Below are 20,804 nucleotides of genomic sequence, written 5' to 3' on the forward strand. Positions count from 1 at the left end.
TTCAATCCCACGGCATCCCATATGGTGCCCCAAGCTAGGAGCAATTTCTGAGTGCATAGCCAGGAGTAACCCCTGAGCATCACCAGGTGTGGCCCCAAAACCAAAATAAAATAAAATAAAATAAAATAAAATAAAATAAAATAAAATAAAATAAAGTCAGTGCACTATTCACCAGGTCAGTGATAATAAAAAATAAACTATTATTTAAAAGAAAGAAAAATATAAATGAGGAACTTGAATTTAATCTCATGATAAAATTTGACCTAATAATGTAATAGTAAAAAGTTGTACTTTATTCAACTCCTACAGAGTTCAGCAGACCCACAAGGGAGCATCATTAGTCTTTTGGATCTGCATAGACGTCTCTTTGTGTGACTCTGGTTGAACTTTTCTAATGATCAATAAGGTTGTCTCCATTCTAACATGAGAATCATGGTATATAATGTTAATAGACTCAGTTCTGTGATGTCACACACATTCAACCTGGTAGTTTTTTCATAAATTTGTAAACTTGCCAAGCAAACAAAGTTACTTATTTATACATATGTCCCCTCATCAGCTTTCTATTTAAAGACTTTATTGCTATTTCTTATTCAACTTGATTTTATAATTTTTATTCTAATAGATTTACCAAATTGAATAAATTTCACAATAATGAAGCTAAAAAAGAATTAAACTGTATTTCCCTACAAGAGGTAATAAATTAGTTTATGTGGTGTCACTTCCTTCTGAAAACAACTCAAATGTACAAAGACACTTGATGAATAAATAAGTCATTGGATATGTACACAGTGGAATACTAATTAGCTATAAGAAAAGATGAAATCTTTATATTTTGTTCAAAACTAAGATGTAACAGAAGGATGTATGGTAAACTAAGTTAGTCAAATAGTAAAAACAAATATAGGATTATCTTACATCTGGCATATAAAAGATAATTAAGATAATTGACATTGTCCAATTAAAATATTCCATAGGCAATAACAACACAACTTAGATTACCGAAAGATGGGGAAGGCGGGCTAAGAGGATCTATGTGTAGTGTGAATGTGGACATCATGATAGTAAAATATTGAATAGATAAGAAATATGTGTATAAATTGGAACACTACTCAAATATAATAAAATATAAAATTTTTGTCAACAGTAAGAACATAACTGGAGGGGTTACTTTGACAGTTTGATTTAAAATATACCACATGTATGATACAAAGATGCAAAGCAAAGTAACAGAACTAAAGCAAATATATAAATAAGCAACAGACTAAAACAAATATATGAAATCAGGTCTAATTGCTGAAGTTACCAAAATGGGAGGGAGGTGAGAGATGGAGGCTGGGTATGGGTCACAGAAATAAGTAGATATAATGGAAAATGATGGAGGAATATTGGTATTTTGGTTGTGGTTGTAGAGTGGTAGATTTTAAAAATATGTGAAGTTGAATCATTAAAACTCAAAGTCACATCAACTAATAGAAGCATAATAAAATTAATCTTTACAGATGTTATTTTTATGATTTAAGATATATCCATCAAGATATTTTCATTTTCATTTGCTACTTGTTTTAATTTTAAATTTCATTATAAGTTAAAAAATTAAACTGCGATTAGTGGGAATTTTTATGTCATTGTCTTCAAACTTTTACAGCTTCCTCTCAAAGTTTCAGTTCATATCCTATTTAGATTCGGACCAAATCAAATCAATCAGTATGTATGATACTTGAGCTCTGTTTCTCTGACATAGCATTCTATTTTTTCCCTTGATTTTTGGGCCACACCCGGTGATTGTTCAGGGGTTACTCCTGGCTATGCACTCAGAAATTGCTCCTGGTTTGGGGTCCATATGAGAAGCATATCAAACCACTGTCATTCCTAGTTAGTGCATGCAAGGCAAATACCCTACCTCACTTGATCTATTAATCTTGCTACATCACTCCGGCTCCAGCTCCAGATATGGCATTCTGAATTTGAAACTCTATATATTAAACAAATGAATTATCTGCTTCCCACCTCCAAGCATTCAGTGGTAGAGAAGGCAGAGATAAAGAAATACCTGCTCAAATAGAATAAAATATAGGTATATGGTTGAAACTTGATTGGAGTTTAAAATATTTAAGCAATATAACTGATGCAGGTAATGTAAATAGTACTATATTATTGCAGTGAGTTTTAAGTCTCTTGATAATTTACATTTAATAAATTCTCATGTGTCTGCATGTCTGAGCAATAATATAAATACACAATTTCAAGTCGATTATACAAATTTTATCAGGCTATAAATTATGCTAATTCTGATCATTCAAATTTGGTAGTTTGATATGAATTTTTATAGGACCCATAAATTTGGAACGGATCAATTATATTCCATTAGAAATATCTAGATAAATTATGTTTTACAGCTGTCTTTCATTTTAAATCATTGTATAATATCATGATTGAGCTTGTGCCATGAAAACGGAAATTCTCCTATATATTTTATGGAACATACTCCCAGGTACCTTATATGGGAAACCCACAAAGAGCTACCACATAACATTATCGAAAAACCTCTCACAGCTAATGTCTTTTAATATTTCAGTCTTAATTTAAATCAGTAGGAATTGGAAAGTGTTTATTTTAGCTTATAAAAGAATATCAGCATTTTTTTAGCAGTGCCATAAATTAGACTACACTTGACAGATTTATTGTTGATTCCTGTTTAATTTAAACTTGTTTTGGAGTATAGGAAAAGTGGTGAAAGGTAAATGACATGTTTGAAGATATATATGATCTCATAATCTGTACTAAATCACTCATTTTAAATTAAGACCTTATATTATTCTTCCTGAATTATATTAGAGGTGAAAAGATACAGCGGCCCTGTTCTTTTGAAGGAAAAAACAGTTTAAAGAACTCTTGGATCACTGGCTTTTTGAAATGTCAAATTATTTGCTCCCATAAATAAAGCAGTATCTTTATCCTAAGGTGTGCTGAGTATTGGTGACCTATGTTGTTGGATGCTTGTGATTACTGACTTTTAGCATCTTTATGACAGAAGATAAAGTTTATTTATTAATCTATTAGTAAATTTGTAATATTATCTTAATCTCATTATTTTTATTATGTTGTCCAATATTCTAGATACATATAAAATATGTACTTTAATAATAAGTACTTTAATAATCTTTGATTTTTATAGAGATGACCAGATAAATAGTTCATCATTGACTACTTACTAGCCTATTAAAAAGTAAAATATATATAAAAAGAGAAAAGTAAAATATAGCATTGCTTAATACACCTAACTGTGAAGGCAGCTTTCATTGAGTGTGTTCAATCGGTTGGTTATTTTCTAAGCAATTTACATTGATTATTGCTTTATATTCACAGAATAGTTCCAAGATAAATACTACTATCACCTAAGTGAGAAAACTAAATTATACTATTAGATATAGGAACTTCCAAAGTGAAGGAAATAAGTCAATAGACATCCTGGTGTGTAAGACGAAAAAGAGAAATGCCATACCTAACCACTGTAAAGTCTTGAGTAAGATGCCAAGAACCAAATGCACCATCTTTTACCCTCAATAGCACTGTCCTTGGGTGTAAGCTAACTGACCTTGGAGTATGTTGGGCGTAGGGCCTGAACCACCAAGACCATATTTTTAGACTAAGGATTAAATGTAGAAGCAGCAAAGTCTCCCTGAACACTACTGGGGGTGGATATATGAAAAATATGACAAAAATAAATCAATAAAATAAATTCTGTGTCTGACTTTAAGATTTAAAATAGAGAATTGAAAAGATGATGTTGGAGACTTATTTTTACATGATGAAATTTGTGTATCAGCCAATAGAAAGAGAAGACAACATTTTTAGTTTATTAACATGAAATGTTTTATTATTAAAGTGTTAAACTATTAAACTATAAAAAGCTCCAACAGTTTTTCTTCAATTTTAATAAGTTTTCTAAATTTTCAAAGAAATTTATAACTCACTATTATACATATTTATTTACTTTTTTGACCAAACAGTGAGCTGTTTAACTCTCTTTTTAATCCTATTTTGTGGACAGAAATAAATGAAATGAGTTATAATTTTAGAAAGACAAAACCTACACAACCCATTGGATATCTGGGGACATAGAAAAAAAAAAGAAATATTTCTGAAAAAACTTACTTATTATTAAATGTATTAAATCCAGATTGTGGATCACACAGCAACTTATTTTGTGTGACATTTTGACTTCAGAGAGACCTAAAAAAATTCAAAGTCAAATATTTTATACTGTCTATAGTAATATCAGAATCTCAGCTTTTTAAGTTTTTGTTGTTACTATTGCTGTTTTATAAAAACAACTCACAGCTGACCTTCAGTTGATGCTAGTTTCTGTACTTGATAGAAATTTCTTCAGTGAAATTACAGAATTAAGTCCATATGAGCACTGAAGATTGTAGGCCTACATGATTTTTTTAGAGGGCAAAGTGAAGGCCAGGGGATCATCTGAAAATAAATAGACCAGTAAAACTTTTAGCCTGGAGGTTTAATACACTAAGCTTAGTAAATCTCAGGTTTTCACTAAAATATTTAAATAGATTTGAGCATGGTTAATCACAATGCTTCCTAACCTAGTTTCTAGCAGACATCAGCTTTGAGACAGTAAAGTGCTTGTGTTGCATCTCATTGAGTCGGTTTGAATGGTTGAAACCCTATATAGTTCCACAAGCACTGTTTGTGGTGGCTTGAGCACAGAGTCGAAAATAGTATCCTGAGCATCACTGTGTATGGCCCCCAAAAGAAGTACTTTGATCAATCTAATTCACTCTATTTCTTAAGAATACATGTAATTAAAAATTCTAGTACAATAAATGATATTTATATAGCGAGTTTTCTTAGCACAAATATGCTAATTAACATGATTATATATTTTTATCATCAGAATTATGTTAAGGATACAGCTATCTATAGAATACATATAAATGCTTTTTTGTTTGTGGTAATATTAATATAAGATCTGCATTCTTAAGTTTTGGATTCTACAATATTGTATTGCTAACTGTAGTTGCTATGTTATGCAACATACTTCTAGAATTTATTCATCTAAGATAACTATAACTTTGTAGTCTTTGAACAACATCTGCTGCCTTCTGCCTCCAGCATCTGACAACAGTCATTATATTCTCTGTAAGAGTTTGATGATTTAATTACCTATAGAAGAGAAAAAATATGATTTTGACCTTCTGTGACTGATTTATTTCTCTTACTCTATATTCATGTTGTTTAAAATGGTAAGGTGGTTTATTTTTAAGTATAAATAATAATCAAAAGCTTATATATTAGTAAATATTATCTGTCATTTTCTTTAAAAATGTGACTAAATTATATATACTGTGTATTATGAATTGGACTTCAATAAAACTCACATTGCTATTACCTGAAGTCTATTTTATCTGATAAGTGTATACCTCTGCTCATTTTTTATTGTTTTAATAACATCATGGTTGCTTCTTAATTTATTCTAATAAACTATAACAACTATGTGCTAATTTTTATATAACTGATGCCACCATAAGTCAATGAAAATAGCAGAAATTTCCAAATTACAATGTAATTCTATGTGACTCTAAGTTCCAGTGATTATTGATTAAATAATAAAGAGTAAAACTTTGATTACATTTGAGATATAACAAATTCCTAAATTGTTATTATAGTAGCTAGTTTAATTACCGTATTAGAGTTTCTAGTTACAATCTATTGTAAAGTTTTGAAATCAGGCAGACAGTAAAACCTCTCCAAATTAGTTCTTCAGTATATGTATTGTGAATCCCTTATCACCCAATAAAATTAAAATGTGTCTATTGTAATATGTAAATAATTTTTATGTATATTTACTGGATTTTCATCAAATATATAACTTAAGTTTGAAAGAACTTAAGACATCTTGAGTTTACCATTACATGGACATACATATTTATTTATATTGCCATTTATATTTAGTTATCTTCCCTTTTATTCATCATATTATATAGATTTTTATTATTGATCTCTCATATGTTTAATAAAATAGTATTATTTTAGGATAAAATTCTAAATAGTATGGCATTTTTATTTCATATTCCATTTTTAATTGCTGGTATATATAGAAAACAACTTCTGTGCATCATGTACCACAAACTTTCATCCTGAAAACTCTCTGTAGTTGCTTTTAGTTCAAAACATTTATTATCAGGACCAGAAATATAGCACAAAGGTAAGGGTTTTGTCATTCATGTCACTGCACTGATTTCAAACTCTGGTACCATATATGTTCTCTCAGCACCACTAGGAGGACAGAACCAAGAGTAAACCCTGAGTACCAGTGGGTGTGGTTCCACTCAAGAAGTGTTTTATTCTTTCAGGTTTTCTGAAAAATTCTTTCAGAATTTCCACTTAAATAATCACATCATCTATGAAAAAAATAGATGACTATATTTCTTCCAATATACACTTATTTTTTTTGTTTTTTAGTTTTGGGGCCACACTGGTGGTGCTCCAGAGTTACTCCTGGTTTTGTACACAGAATAAATCCTGGCAGGATCAGGGTACCATAATGGGTGCCAGGGATAGAACCCAGGTCCATCCTGAGTCGGCTGTGTGCAAGGCAAACACCCTACCACTGTTCTATCATTTTGACTCTACACTTGAATTCTTTTCATATCTGTGTGTGAGAACTCATGAAGAAGATCTGTGACTTTCCTTTTTCATTGCCTTGTAATTTCCCTGTAGTAAAAAGCTCCTAATTTCTCTTCATTAGGATGATAATAGCTATAGGATGTTTTAAATGAATGTTATTTATCAAGTTGAAAAGTTTTTTCTATTTCTCTTAGTTTTTCTAAATATTTTGAAAGAATTGGAGTTGAAGTTAGTCAAATGATTTTTATTTTATTTTTTGTTTGTTTTTGGTTTTTCAGGCCACACCCATTTGATGCTCAGGGGTTACTCCTGGCTAAGTGCTCAGAAATTGCCCCTGGCATGGGGGGACCAAATAGGATGCCGGGGGATCGAACCGCGGTCCTTCCTTGGCTAGCGCTTGCAAGGCAGACACCTTACCTCTAGCGCCACCTTGCCGGCCCCTGATTTTTATTTTCTAATAAACTTGGTGAGATACCTTTTTCCCTTGTTCTATCTTGATCCAGTTTGCAGTGGATTCTCTGTGTATATTTCTATTTAAGTCATTGCATTCTTCAGCTCTAAAATGACTTATTCATCTATTTTTTTAATTTTTATCTTTGTTTATATCTTGATCATGTGTTCCTTACTTAAATTTCTCTGAGTTCTGTGTATTCGCTTATAGTTCTCTGAACTTCTTTAGAATAATTATAAAAGTTTGGGATATTATATCTCCCTCCTTTATTTGAAATCTGGCACTGAAAATTTTTGTATTCTTTGATTATATTATGAATTTTGATTGATATTTGTTTTATTAATGTCTTCCCTTTAGAGGAGCAGTTATTTATAAAATTTATGAACAGTGTTAGGTGATAAAAGGCCTACATCCATAGAAATAAAGGTACCATTTTGGTAAAGTAATTAGTTCTAAGTATAAATAAGATAAAGTGCTATTTTGTCAATTGCATCAGCTGAGGTGATAATTGAAAATTGTTAGGATTCTTCACAGCCAAATTTGAAAGAATCTACAAGTTACAACAACAATTTTACAATTTTCTGGGTCTTTTTTTTTTTGCAGTAGCTACTCATATTATTGTGATCATTTTACTCACATGAGAAATTTATTATTGGGGTGCTTCTTGCTGATGGGTGAATTCATGATTATAGTATCAACATTACCTATGACTTGGAAAACTACAAGGCAACCACAAAGCTGGGACCTAAAATCTGGGAATACCTTGAGTTCCATTTAATCTGTATTTTAAACAAGAAGGCTAAACAGCTCTAGAATTTGACACATGAACATTCTCACTGTACTATAAGCAACCATGGCATTGGGAACTGGGACAAAAATCTTCTGTGTCTTGGCTGTGAATTGTGAGGTCTGGGTGAATGTTATTCTTCAGTTCCAAGTCTTCACTGCTGATTCTGACTTTCTCATAACATGGATGACTGTTGAATTACTTCAGTTATCTGTGGGATACTGCAATTATATGCAAGTCCTGCCAGGCTGCAGTTAGCTGCAAGGCTCACAGGGATGACAATGAGAGAGAGAGAGAGAGAGAGAGAGAGAGAGAGAGAGAGAGAGAGAGAGAGAGAGAGAGAGAGAGAGAGAGAGAGAAAGAGAGAGAGAGAGAAAGAGAGAGAGAGAGAAAGAGAGAAAGAGAGAAAGAGAGAAAGAGAGAGAGAGAGAGAGAGAGAGAGAGAAAGAGAGAGAGAGAAAGAGAGAGAGAGAGAAAGAGAGAGAGAGAGAAAGAGAGAGAGAGAGAAAGAGAGAGAGAGAGAGAAAGCGGGGCCCAGGCAGCACTGCTCTTGGGGAACCATTTTTGGTGCTAAGAAAGTAACACGGGTCTACCATGTGCAAAATAAAGGCTTTTTCTCTGTTATTTCTATCTGACCCGTTCTAGATGTTTTTCATTAGATGTTGTATTATTTGCTTCAGCTGATGTCTTGACACCTAAAATTTTATAATTCCACCTATAGCGTTTTACTTTGTTAGGAAATGTTTACATTATTGGTCTAGTCAATTGTATTATGGGATTAGTCATATTACATCATATTGATTACTTCATACATAGTCATATTACTTCATATTGGTTACTGACTATATACTTTGAAGGTCCCATAAAAATGTATGGAGCTTCTTTGTTAAAAACAGTGGGGGAGGCCAGCTCTTCCCAGGTATGGGGTTAGGGGACACACCATGCCGGAGGCTTTTCCCTAACTTGGGGGGTGCTGGAAGGCCTGGCAGGCTCCCAGCCGATCCCCTATTTCTCCCCTGGACTCCAGGCCTTTTCTGGGTGTCGGCTCAGGTGGACTCTATTGTGGTCCTCTTGCTTTCCCCCTTTCCTTTCACTCCTCTAAGGAGGGGACCATGAAGAGGAGGGCGGGCCGATGCAGCACTTGTGTATGTTGGGACATTCACTGGTAATTTTTCCCCCCATTGGTCTCTATTTTAAAAACCACGCAGGGGCTAGTACCTTATATAATGAAAAGAAAAACGAGAGTATGGACTCTCAGGCTGGGAGGAGACCAGTATTCTTTTCCGACTTAACTACTCTCAGTGGCCTCGTGGCCTCTTCCTTCCTTCATTGTGTAACTGTGGTTGCTACCATACTAGGTTTCTGATTAGTTCCCACTCAAATGAATTTCCCTACAATGGAACTGCGGGTAATCATTTTGCAGACACCAGAATGCTAAATCACAGACCACAGGGGAGTCCAGGATTCAGCACCCTCCTCCCGACTATCTCTAATGACATAAAAGGGACATGCATATCTCCTTTGAATATTGTAGATACATTCCCTCAACCGCTATAGCTATTATTGAATATCCCCTTAAATCAGGGGTCTCAAACTCGTGTCCCTCTGTACAACATTTTGTGGCCCTGCCCTAGAGGAATCTTTTTTGTTTTGTTTTGTTTTGTTTTAGTTGTTTGGGTCACACCCCCCAATGTTCAAGGCTTACTACTGACTTTGCACTCAAGGATCACCCCGACTTTGCCTCCTGTGACCCCCAGGTAAATTGAGTTTGAGACCCCTGCCTTAAATGGTGATAATTGTGTCCACTGTCTTATGTCAGATTGTTTATTTTCCACACTTTTATCGTTTCTTCTCTTTGTGAAACATTCAATATGGAATTTTGGTGAAAGAGTCCCTTAGTTTAAGGCTTATGTTTGAACCAAGTCACAGGGAATGTTAGACTGGTTCTTGTGGTCCCCATATGCGCTGATAAAGCCACATGGCATTTTTCCTTGTTTGCATAGGCACATTAAGATGGAAAATACTATGCATACAAATAAGTTCATATCTAATAGAGATAGGAACACACAAATCTTGTAGTGCAATGGGACCTTACACCCTGAACATTGACATAATGACCTGGCACAGGCCTCAGAAGAATGGGCATTCTCCATTCACCCTGGAACCAGGGAAGCCATCTATGAAACATGCAATGTTGTCATCACCTGGAAGCAAACATCACCTGGAAGCAATCCTCTACCAGGGAAGACCCTAATGGTGCTCTGACATGGATATACTCAAAAGAATCTTCCCTTAACACTAAGAAGACTTAACAACAACAACGACCTACTTACTGAACAGGGCTTTCTTTCTACATTGCCCTTTAATTGTGAGTGGAAATTAGAGGACACTCCACACCATCCTGACTTTAATATAGGATATACAGATTCCAGGATCTTCATACAGAAACATGATACCAACAACAGAGACTGTGTGAGAAATAAAACTAGTGGCACTACAGACAATGACCTGGATTGGACAAACTAGTTTGCCTGGACCCTAGAGTTGGTCTTATGCGAGGAAACTTCAGGGGTAGGGTCCCCTTGTATTTAGGCCAATGCTTTTCCTTCCCATGCCCGCCATATTTTGGTAGGCCTATGCAAATGATAATTGCCACTCTAACATTGTTTTTACTGTGCTCTTTTGACTCTAAACCTTAAAATAAAAAAATCCCACTTAAACATTTGAGGTTAACTTAAACTAATATGCATGTGCATGAAAATATAAAAAACTATTATGCCTTCAAGTTTAAGAAATTACATAAATTTTATGGCTTTAGATTATTTGGTGTACCACTAAGAATTGTTATAATGTACTACAATCTGGGGACTTGAGGGACTAAGTAATTGTACATGGGTTTGGTTTTATTTTTCTTAATGTTCCTTGACTATAAGATCAAAATTAAGTGTCAGCAGCGGGATTTCTTCTGAGAACTCTGTTTTTCTGATTGCCCTTTCATTGTAACTTTACCTTGTCCTCCTCCTTTGCATCATTGTGCACATAATTAAAAATAAATAAATAAATAAATAAAACAGTGGGGATACATTTAAGACAGTAACTGAGTAGCATTAAAACAAGTTCAGATCCATTCTAAGTACAGAATCCTATATGTTTCTAGAGGTTACACCATGTAATTTTGGACATACTTTTTAAATAAAATTTCATAAAATGTTCTTACTAGTAAAAGAAAAATCTAAAGTGAGAGTAGAAAATTACATATATGTACAAAATAAGATATATAGATATGTACATAATTGCTTTTGTTCACCATAATATGGTTAACTTGCGAAGAAAAGCAAATAATAATGATAGTTCACAGCCTCTTATTTAGGTAGTATTTTTTAAAGGTTTAGAAATATAATTTGGGTCACTCATAGTTTACATTGAGAAATAGGTCAGATAAAAAGAAAGCAATAAAACAATTTTATTTAAGCACCAAGATTACAAGGTTGTTCATACTACAATTTTTTTCACGGATTGTTCATGATTGAATCACATTCATACAATGTATAAAACCTTCACCAGTGCACATTTTCCACTGACATCAACAGTTTCTTCCTTCTTACCCTCCCTGATACCTTCTATCCTTTCCCCACCATCCCATCTGCTTCTAAGGAGAGATGAGGAATAGGAGGACAAATTCCTGGTAGGAAGCTTGCCACAGAGAGAGGATAGTGCAGTTAAAGTAGAAAAGGATCAAAAATGAAAGGAACATTCATGACATCCCTTCATTAATTTGGTGCAAACCACAAAGTCAAAAAATAAAAGAGAGAGAAGTAAAAAGCAATAATAATGTTTCAGGTCTCTACTTCATTGCTATAATAAATAAGTATCATAAATAATCATAAAATACTTTATTTCTAAAACTTTCAATTGTGACTAAATCAAAGGCATGAAGAAGGATGTTTCTTGAAGAAGGCACACAAACTCATTGGAATACTTCATTGTACCAATATTTTTTATGCTCTAAGTTTTGCATAAAAATTATTTATGGAAAAAGTCAACTTTGTTTTGATTTAGTAAATGTTATTTTGTTACATAATAAAAGAGCTCACAACAGTAATTTTACAAAATATTTGCAAGAAAAAGTAAAATAATCAGAGACAGAGAAGACAACACTATTGGTTATATTTAAATAAAATTCTTAAACCTACTATTTTAAATAATATTCTTAGCCTAGAGAAAAGCCACTAAAATGATTAATACATTTATTGTGTATCTAAAATTTGTTAATTATTTCCAAGTATAAAAATATAATTATAGTTGACTAATTATGATTACATTTGTATATTAGTGTGAAGGAGTTATAAACTAAATTGACTCAATTAGTACATATTATTTTTGCCTTTCAAAAATTTTGAACAAATATGACCATGTTTTAGTTTTTATTTTAATTGGATCAGTTAAAAAAAAACACCAAGATAACTTGCTCCATTATTATTGCTTTCCTAGAGGCACTTTGTGGCTATGAATATAAATAAACTTCTATTATCAAATCTTATTTCCCAAAAGAGAAGGAGAAAAATTCCTTTGTTATTTCTCCCTCATGTAAGTTTCAGAGTTTCTGATAAATTATGAATTCTAAGAGTTCTGTTCTCTGTTAGACATTTTAAAACATCTTGACTTTTTCATTTTTTCTTTTTTTCTTTATTAAGGAAATTTATTTTGTATAAGGTATAAAAATTGAGTAATGAAGAAAAAACTAAATCAGTGATGTTATCTATATGTAAACAATGGCTAGTGGTAAAAAATTAAATGACATAAATATATCTTTAAATGTATCCTAAGAGTTTGTTTTGTAGTAAATGACTAAGACATTAGAATGTAATAATTTATATATAAGTAAAATTACTTTAAGTTTAAGGTATAGTCTAAAAGACTAACATAAAATTGTTGTATGGTAGTATTTATGAAGTTCATATACTTTTCTGTTATGAGTGGATGTGGTCTAATTTTTTCATCTTCAACCCTTTCTCACACAGAAAATTTTAAAGAGTATCATATCTGGTCATTAATCTGCTTCAAGGTTTCTAATGTCCTTCAAAGCATTTTATATTTCATTGAGTTTATATATTTTTCTATATTTTGACCAATCCTTATTATATTCAATCTTTTTAATTTTAGTCAGTCATGCCAATGTATGTGCATTAATTTTGTTGTATTATTAAGTTAATTTAATTCACCTAATCGATTGTGCTTGCATACATTTTTGTATACCACTTTGTTGAAGAATCTTGAAAAATTTATGGTTGAGATTTCATTTTACAGCTATCTTTATAAGATATTTTAATGGTATCTAGAATTTTACATTTTTTCTTTTAGTACTTAAAACTTTTATGCCTCTATCATTTCACTTATTGCATGTGGTACTCACAAACCTCTCTGATTATGATGCTCAAGGTCTAAGCAGCAGCAGGAGGAATCTCAGAGAAAGTCAGTCTAGCTGATACTCCAATGTTCAGGTCCCTGCAGTTGTTATACAGTGGAAAATGTGGGCAAGCTATGTGAATAAGTCTCATGAGAAAAAAAATGTGGTTTTTGAAATGAAAAGAACATGTTGTATCCATAACATAGTGAACACTAAAAGTCCGATTTCTCAGCCTGCGATTTTAAAATAAGATCCTCACATAAGGAAATACAGCAAAATGTATATATAAGGGAAAAAATAGCATGGCAATATGACTGTTATCTGGGAAGCTCAAAAATGGTTGCTCCTCTTTTCTTGAAAATATATCTTTTATATTTTCTTTAACAAGTAATTCTGGGTTTGCATTTTACTCTTTGTATTACTTTACACATATTAGCCATTTATATCTACAAATATTTTCTTTTGACTTACCTAAATTACTTTATCTTCTGGCTTCATTTATTGTTTCCAAAAATTGACGCCTCTTGTATCTTCAGCCTTGACCTCATTATTTTACTTGGTCTTTTTTAAAATCACTAACTCACCCACTAGCTTATCAATTTATGTTCTCATTTTTGGAGAAATTATAAATTTTTGTAATTGATGGAATTCTTTATTATGGTAATATAATCCCTAAGCTTCTACAACTTGAGAATATGGAGCTTCCCTTAATTTATTTGATAATATTATCATGTGAAATCATTTTCTGCATAATTTTAAGACCAAATTTAATTTTAACCTGAGATAATAAGAGAAGGATCACGTAAGAGAACTTAATTTTAGTGACAGCCTAGAGAAACTATTTTCCAATAAGTTTGTACTCAAATATTTAATTAGAGCAATGTTAGGTAAAAATAAAAAGTAATTGCAAAAATATTCAGCCAAATTACAAATTAAAAACTAACGCCCTAATGAAGAACTCTCACTAAAACTTTATAATAGGTAATGATGATATTTCATAAATATATATTCTTGTACATCTACGCTAACATGTGTATCTAACATGTATTTTCTATAGTTCTACAAAAATATGACACAAAATTAAAGAAGTGGTGATTAAATTTAAGACAGGTTCTAGCACCTTAATGCTAAATAAAATGAATCCTTAATACAAATAAGAAATAATTATTGGTATTTTTAATTGTCACTGTTCCTGTAGTTGTTTTAAAACTTGAATAATATATTTAATATTTAATTGAGGGATTTATTTAGACAGATTTATTTAGACTGGTATTGGATCAGAGCACAATAAAATTCCAAAGGAAATTGGGGGACATCTATCACAAGTGATTAAATTACAGTGTTTTTAGATAAGAGATAGTAAAGGGTTATTCATGTGCTTTGTTTGATTGGCTAATCCTGGTTTGATCTTCAGCATATACTCTGAGCATCACAGGATGCAGCCCTGGAAGCTAAGGACCAGAATGGTGACTCAGAAATCGCTAGCAACTAGTCATAAGCAGCACAGCCTCCTCGGGCCCTTGTATTGAAACATTAGACTAGTTGGCTAATAATAGCCAGTAGGACATTTGGACTTCCTAAGAAATGCTTGTTCTCAATTATGTAGCAGTGTAATAAATTAAAACTAATCAGATTGGCAATTTCCCCCTTCTCCAGCAAGGGCCGGTGGCAGAGAATGAGACGAACACAAAGAAATAAATCACACAAAAACTGTCCAAGCTTTTGGGTCGCCTAAGTACCCTCAAAAGAGGTCTATCCATTTATTCAGCACAATATCACTCCCACACCCAGGTGTCGTTCAACATATGAATTTTTAAGTTGATAGAAACAGTAAGAACAAGTAGTAAGCAGAGCAAAATTCAATGGGAACGTTAAGAGCTGAGACTGGGATATTTCACAGTCAATCAGCAGACACAGCTAAAGTATAGAGTCAGGATAGCGTTCTATTCTATGTTTGCCTTTGTTGCTCTCTACTTCTAAAAGACACTGACTTATTCTATTCTATTCTTTCCTGGACACACATTTGCTGCATTTGGTGCATTTTGTCTATTACATATTTTAATGTCTAAACTGGTTTGACAAGGTACTATCCAGGCCTTTGGAATTTTGTTAGAGGGACCATATCCAATCTCCCATTGCCAATATTTCTTGCTTTCTAAACTTATGAGGTAGATTATGACATATCACCAAAAATTTTATCGTTTATAAAGTTCTCCTTATATAGGTTCTCTTGTTTATAAATAGCATATGTTGACAGGATATCATCATCTTTTCCATTTCCTGTTCTCTTATGTACTGATATATTGATTATGGTAGTGATAATAGTAAAATCAGCTGCAACAGTCGTAGTAGGTATAGACTGAAAAAAATCAGAGAGGATATGAAGCAAAATATATAATTAATAAATAAATTTACCAATCATTATACTAAATGCTTAATACATATTCATAAATAAAAGGAGAGTAAAGCTAACAAATGAGATTTAAAAAGTATCCATGAGTAAAAGACAACACATAATTATTTTATTTTATTTTATTTTATTTTATTTTATTTTATTTTATTTTATTTGGATTTTGGGCCACACCCAGTGATGCTTAGGGGTGACTCCTGGCTACACGCTCAGAAAACACTCCTGGCTTGGGAGGTCATATGGAACACTGGGGGATAGAAATGTGGTCCATCCTCGGTCAAACATGCTCAAGGCAAATGCTTTACCGCTGCGCCAGCCCCACACATAATTATTATAGAAATGAACAAAGAAAAAAATAGAATAAATTGATACCTCCATAGAAGAACAAGTAAAAGAGCAAATACAAGGGGTTTAAACAAACAAACAAAAAACACCCATAATTTTTGTTGAATAATTTGATTTGACTAATTGTCAAAATTAGCTGACAATTTGTGTCAAATAATATATGTGTCAATTAATATGAAAGACAACCATTTTCTAAAGAGAAAACAGTAACAAGAACTAGATTTATGTTAAAATAAATAAAAGATAAAACGTGATACAAGATATGAGACAATTGGGAAGAATTTGGTGTTCTTTTTTCAGAGGAATTTTCCTGAAGCATGGAAGAAGTCAAAATGTAGTAGGGTCAGGAGTGACTTAAGATGAGGAGATGTACACAGAAATGTGAACTACTCTTACAATAAAATTTCAAAGTTTAGTAGAGGAAAATAGCTTTAGTGAACACAATTGTGAACTCATATTGAAAATTGGTGGAAAATATAAATATTGCATATTAATATCCCTTTTAAGACTTTCTCATTTCTGAGGCATATATTCTGTGAAATATTTTCTATAAAGTATTTATTGAATAACTTATTTTTATAAATTTAAATATATACTATCCAAATATATCCTATGGTTCTTTCTTCTATAAGTCTCAATCGCAAAGGTGAGATAATGATATATAAAAATCGTGACTTTAAATAAAATAGGTTAATATAATCTAAAGAAAAGTATTGATATAAATATACATTTGAAGAAGTCTCCAAAAAGTCATAGCAAATGAAAAATGACCCAAAGAAAAAATTTAATTTCAAAGTATAGATATTTATTGAAGGTATACTAGGCATAAGACACTATATTCAATTTAGCAATTTCAATTGAAAATGATCACCATTTTATTCCATTTAGAATCTACTTTATTCTACTTTCTCTTCCCTTGGACATTTAATTCTTCATGACATGATCATTTTTCCTTCTTCATCACTATCCAAAGACTTCCATAAGAAAAAGAAAAAAGAATTCTGTTTTGTTAGATAAAGTTGTACAGTAGGAAAAAACATTTTGTAAGGAAGAAAAATTAATGTCTTTGTTTTTATAAGCATTACTTTTAGACTTTGAGATTTGTATGATAAAGAATGACTATTTTAAGTAGAAGAATTGAATTCTAATGTCTCAGATGAAAAAGTATTTAAACTGAAGTTCAAACTTCTTATATACCATTGAGACAAGCTTAAAACATGAGCTAAAAGATTAAAATGTTACAAAACTGATGCAAGACTACTAAGTAGTAGGTCAAATACAGAGGGGATCACATATTCTAGCCACCCTGGGGGGGAGGGAAGAGGAAATGGGAGGTAGGACAAAAACGGAGGTGTAGGGAGGACAATTTAGGGATGGGAATCCCCCCTGATTTTATGTAAATATGTACCTAGAATATTATTGTCAACAATATGTAAGCCACGATGTTCAAAATAAAAATTATATTTAAAAAAAATGTTACAAAATGATAGCTTGCCTGTGAAATAATCCCACTTTGTGAAATCACCCAATGCACCATATTTGCAACCCTAAATAGACAGATCTAAAGTAGGGTAGCTACAAAGAATTAATAAACCAAGCCAGTCAGGAGAATCATGGATTCAGTGACTCAGTGAGACCTCATAGTCTCCATTCTGCATGCTAAGTGAAACTGAAACCTGTTTAATTCACTAGAACAAAGTCAAACTGTAGGGGAGTATGTAATGAGAAAGAGATCGACTTTTACATATCAAAAGGATAGGACAAAAGGAAAGAGGAATTTGGGGGAATATCTTTGTTTTGTATAATAGTGGGTGTTATCTAACACTTGCCCATAGTGATAATGTGGTAATTAATATATAGGTTAAGTTATGAGGATAAGTAGTATAATCATTGACAAAGAAATAATGATCAACATATTTGTAGAAAAACTTTAGTGAATTTAGAAACAGAGTTTATCCTCAAGGCTTGGTATCTAGTAGACAGAAAGTAAACCTTTCTAGACTGAAAGAGCAAAATGTGGAGGACAGCATTGGTAGTGGTAATGCCCCTGATTCAATGTTTCTATGTACCTGAAATACTACTGTGAATGATTTGTAATCCACGTTGGTCAAAATAAAAATTAAAAATTATTAATAAAAGAAAGTGCAAATGCAAGTGTTTAAATTATAATGTGGAAATTGAAGGAATTTAACTTAATTCTTTTGAGGAGTGAACTAGTAAATTAAAATATCTGTAAAAGATAATTTTATATAGAAACTTCCTTACTATCAAAATAAAGAAATCTGGTAGATATTTGCATTTATTAAAGTTACTTAATAAAAAGCATTTTATGGTAGTTATCTTTCTATAAGTAAAGGATACGATTACTAATAAATAGTAACAAAAATATACTATTTATATGTCATTTATTCAATTTTATGAAAGATAGAATCCATTTCTTTAAAGAAATTATTAAGATATCTTTACTGGCACAGGGATTAATTCTGATTTATAATTTTGAAAGTACTTTTGCTATTACTTTGATAAAATTATTCATCAAATGACATTTTTCATAAAAACTTTATTTTATCAAAAATTAAAGCAGCAGAATAATATACCCTGAAATTTTTTTTTTTTTTTGGTTTTTGGGCCACACCCGGTGACGCTCAGGGGTTACTCCTGGCTATGCGCTCAGAAGTCCCTCCTGGCTTGGGGGACCATACGGGACACCAGGGGATAGAACCGCGGTCCGTCCAAGGCTAGCGCAGGCAAGGCAGGCACCTTACCTCTAGTGCCACCACCCTGTCCCTGAAATTTTCTTAATGGAATAAAATATGTAAAATTATAGTAAAAGTTTTTAGTATGTAGCTGGTACTTGATGATTGCTAAAGGGTGATTTTAAATAAAAGATCAATAAAAGTTCATTGAATTGAATTACTTAACATTTGTATATTTGGGTCCTAATTGTTCAATTTTTATTTTTGGGAGAGAATCTTAAAAGGTCTTCAAAGTGTCCAAGGATCTATTTCTATTGATTCATAGTCAACGGGAGGTCTGATGCAAACACCTGTAGATGTAGTGTTACTTGTGCTAGGGATTAATTCAGCCACTCCAGCAATGCTCAATCCAATCTCAATCCAATATCACAATCTGTGGTGCTTAAGGACCTTCAAAGTTACACTGGGCAAGGCTCTGGAAACTATTTAGTACTAAAGATTGATCAAGGGCTGATCATATGCAAGCAATGCACCTTAACTCTAACACCCAAATATTAGTGTTTACAGTGATGCATATAAATTGTATTTTTATTCCAAATGTAGTTCAATGCAATAATCTGATACCTAGCATATAATTATCACAGTGGAAAATAAGACAGATTTGGTTATTGGCTTCTTGGGAATGACTTTAGTATAAAGAATCTCAAATTCATTGGCTAACTTTTTCATCTGAAATAAGTGAAACAATATAAGGATTGTTAAAGTTTTAGCCTAAGTATTAAAAATAGTGCATATGTATTAGACAGATGTAGGTTTATTTGTATATCAGGTTAGTTATATTTCCATAGAATTTTAAGTTGCACTCTTTCCTTAATAACAAAATAATATAAAATTAATGAATACATTCTACTTATATATTACTCAGGCAGTTCTTATATGTGTATATGTATATATCTATATATATATTTGAAAAAGTAGTTAAATATTTCATTGAATATTAAGACAAACTAAAGACTACAATTCAATAATATCTCTGTGAGGTTTCATTAAAACTTACATTTTGACAATTTTCCAGAAGGCCAACATTTCATTATTAATGATGTTCCATCAAACAATTGACCTTCTGAAAACTGGATAAGTGCAAACTTAAAAAAAAATTCTTTGAACTAACTATTTATTGAATCCTAAGAGCTGTTATCTTTTAGAGTGAAAGTACGTTCTGGAATCATGTCTAAAAAAATGTGTTAACATTTGAAAGTACTTTATACAATAAAATCCAAGCTGTCTATTTTATGCTAAATTTAAAATAAAAGAAATTGTAAAAAGCTTCATTTACCTTGATCATTTGTGACCTCCTTAAAGGTTCCTAATATTGAACTCCCAGGTATATGATGTCTCACATATCAGGTAGGTGTGTAATATAAATAGCTTTGGTATTCATTTTCAAGCTGAAACTACAGAGCAGCTACTGACAGAAAGCTGCTTCTTATGTGAGTTGCGTCAGTTCATTCATTTATTAAAGGGTTGGTGTTAATAAGATTCAGGTCACAGGAAGAGCTTAATAAAAGAAACTTTGAAGTTGAACAGATCTTGATTTAAATATCAGTTCTGTCCTTTGGTATCTATAGAACCCCAAATAAGTTACCTAACCTCAGTAAGGCTGTTTTACCAGCTATAAAATGCTAAAATATTATTCAACTTTTGCATTAGATCAGAATTTTTTGTTTTATTTTAGAAAATAAGAGATTACAGCTACCAATGACAAAGTCTCGAGCTTTTAATACCATTTGCCTTTAATAAAGGATAGTAGTGTCTTAAATTTTTATTAGAAAACAATTTGATATACATAGTGTGCATATACTAATATCAGTCAACAATATCCCAACATTAGTGGAAGTATTATTTTGGAACATATGAAAGCCTAAAAACTTTATTTTATTTAAAATTTTAATTTAAAGCAATGCAATCTACAAAGGTATTCATAGTTGAGTTTTATATGTAAATGTTTTAACACCAATCTCACAATCAGTGGCAATCAGCCTTCCTCCACCAATGTT

At 32.0% G+C, this 20,804-nt stretch overlaps 1 protein-coding gene across 1 annotated transcript in view; it reads left to right on the forward strand.

The window, feature by feature from the left end:
* TNNI3K (TNNI3 interacting kinase) overlaps positions 1 to 20,804 on the forward strand; it is a 307,398-nt gene that overhangs the window by 55,037 nt on the left and 231,557 nt on the right. The gene's annotated exons all lie outside the window — the stretch shown is intronic.

Source organism: Suncus etruscus, chromosome 4 (assembly GCF_024139225.1).
Source record: "Suncus etruscus isolate mSunEtr1 chromosome 4, mSunEtr1.pri.cur, whole genome shotgun sequence".
NCBI classification, from domain to species: Eukaryota; Metazoa; Chordata; class Mammalia; order Eulipotyphla; family Soricidae; genus Suncus; species Suncus etruscus.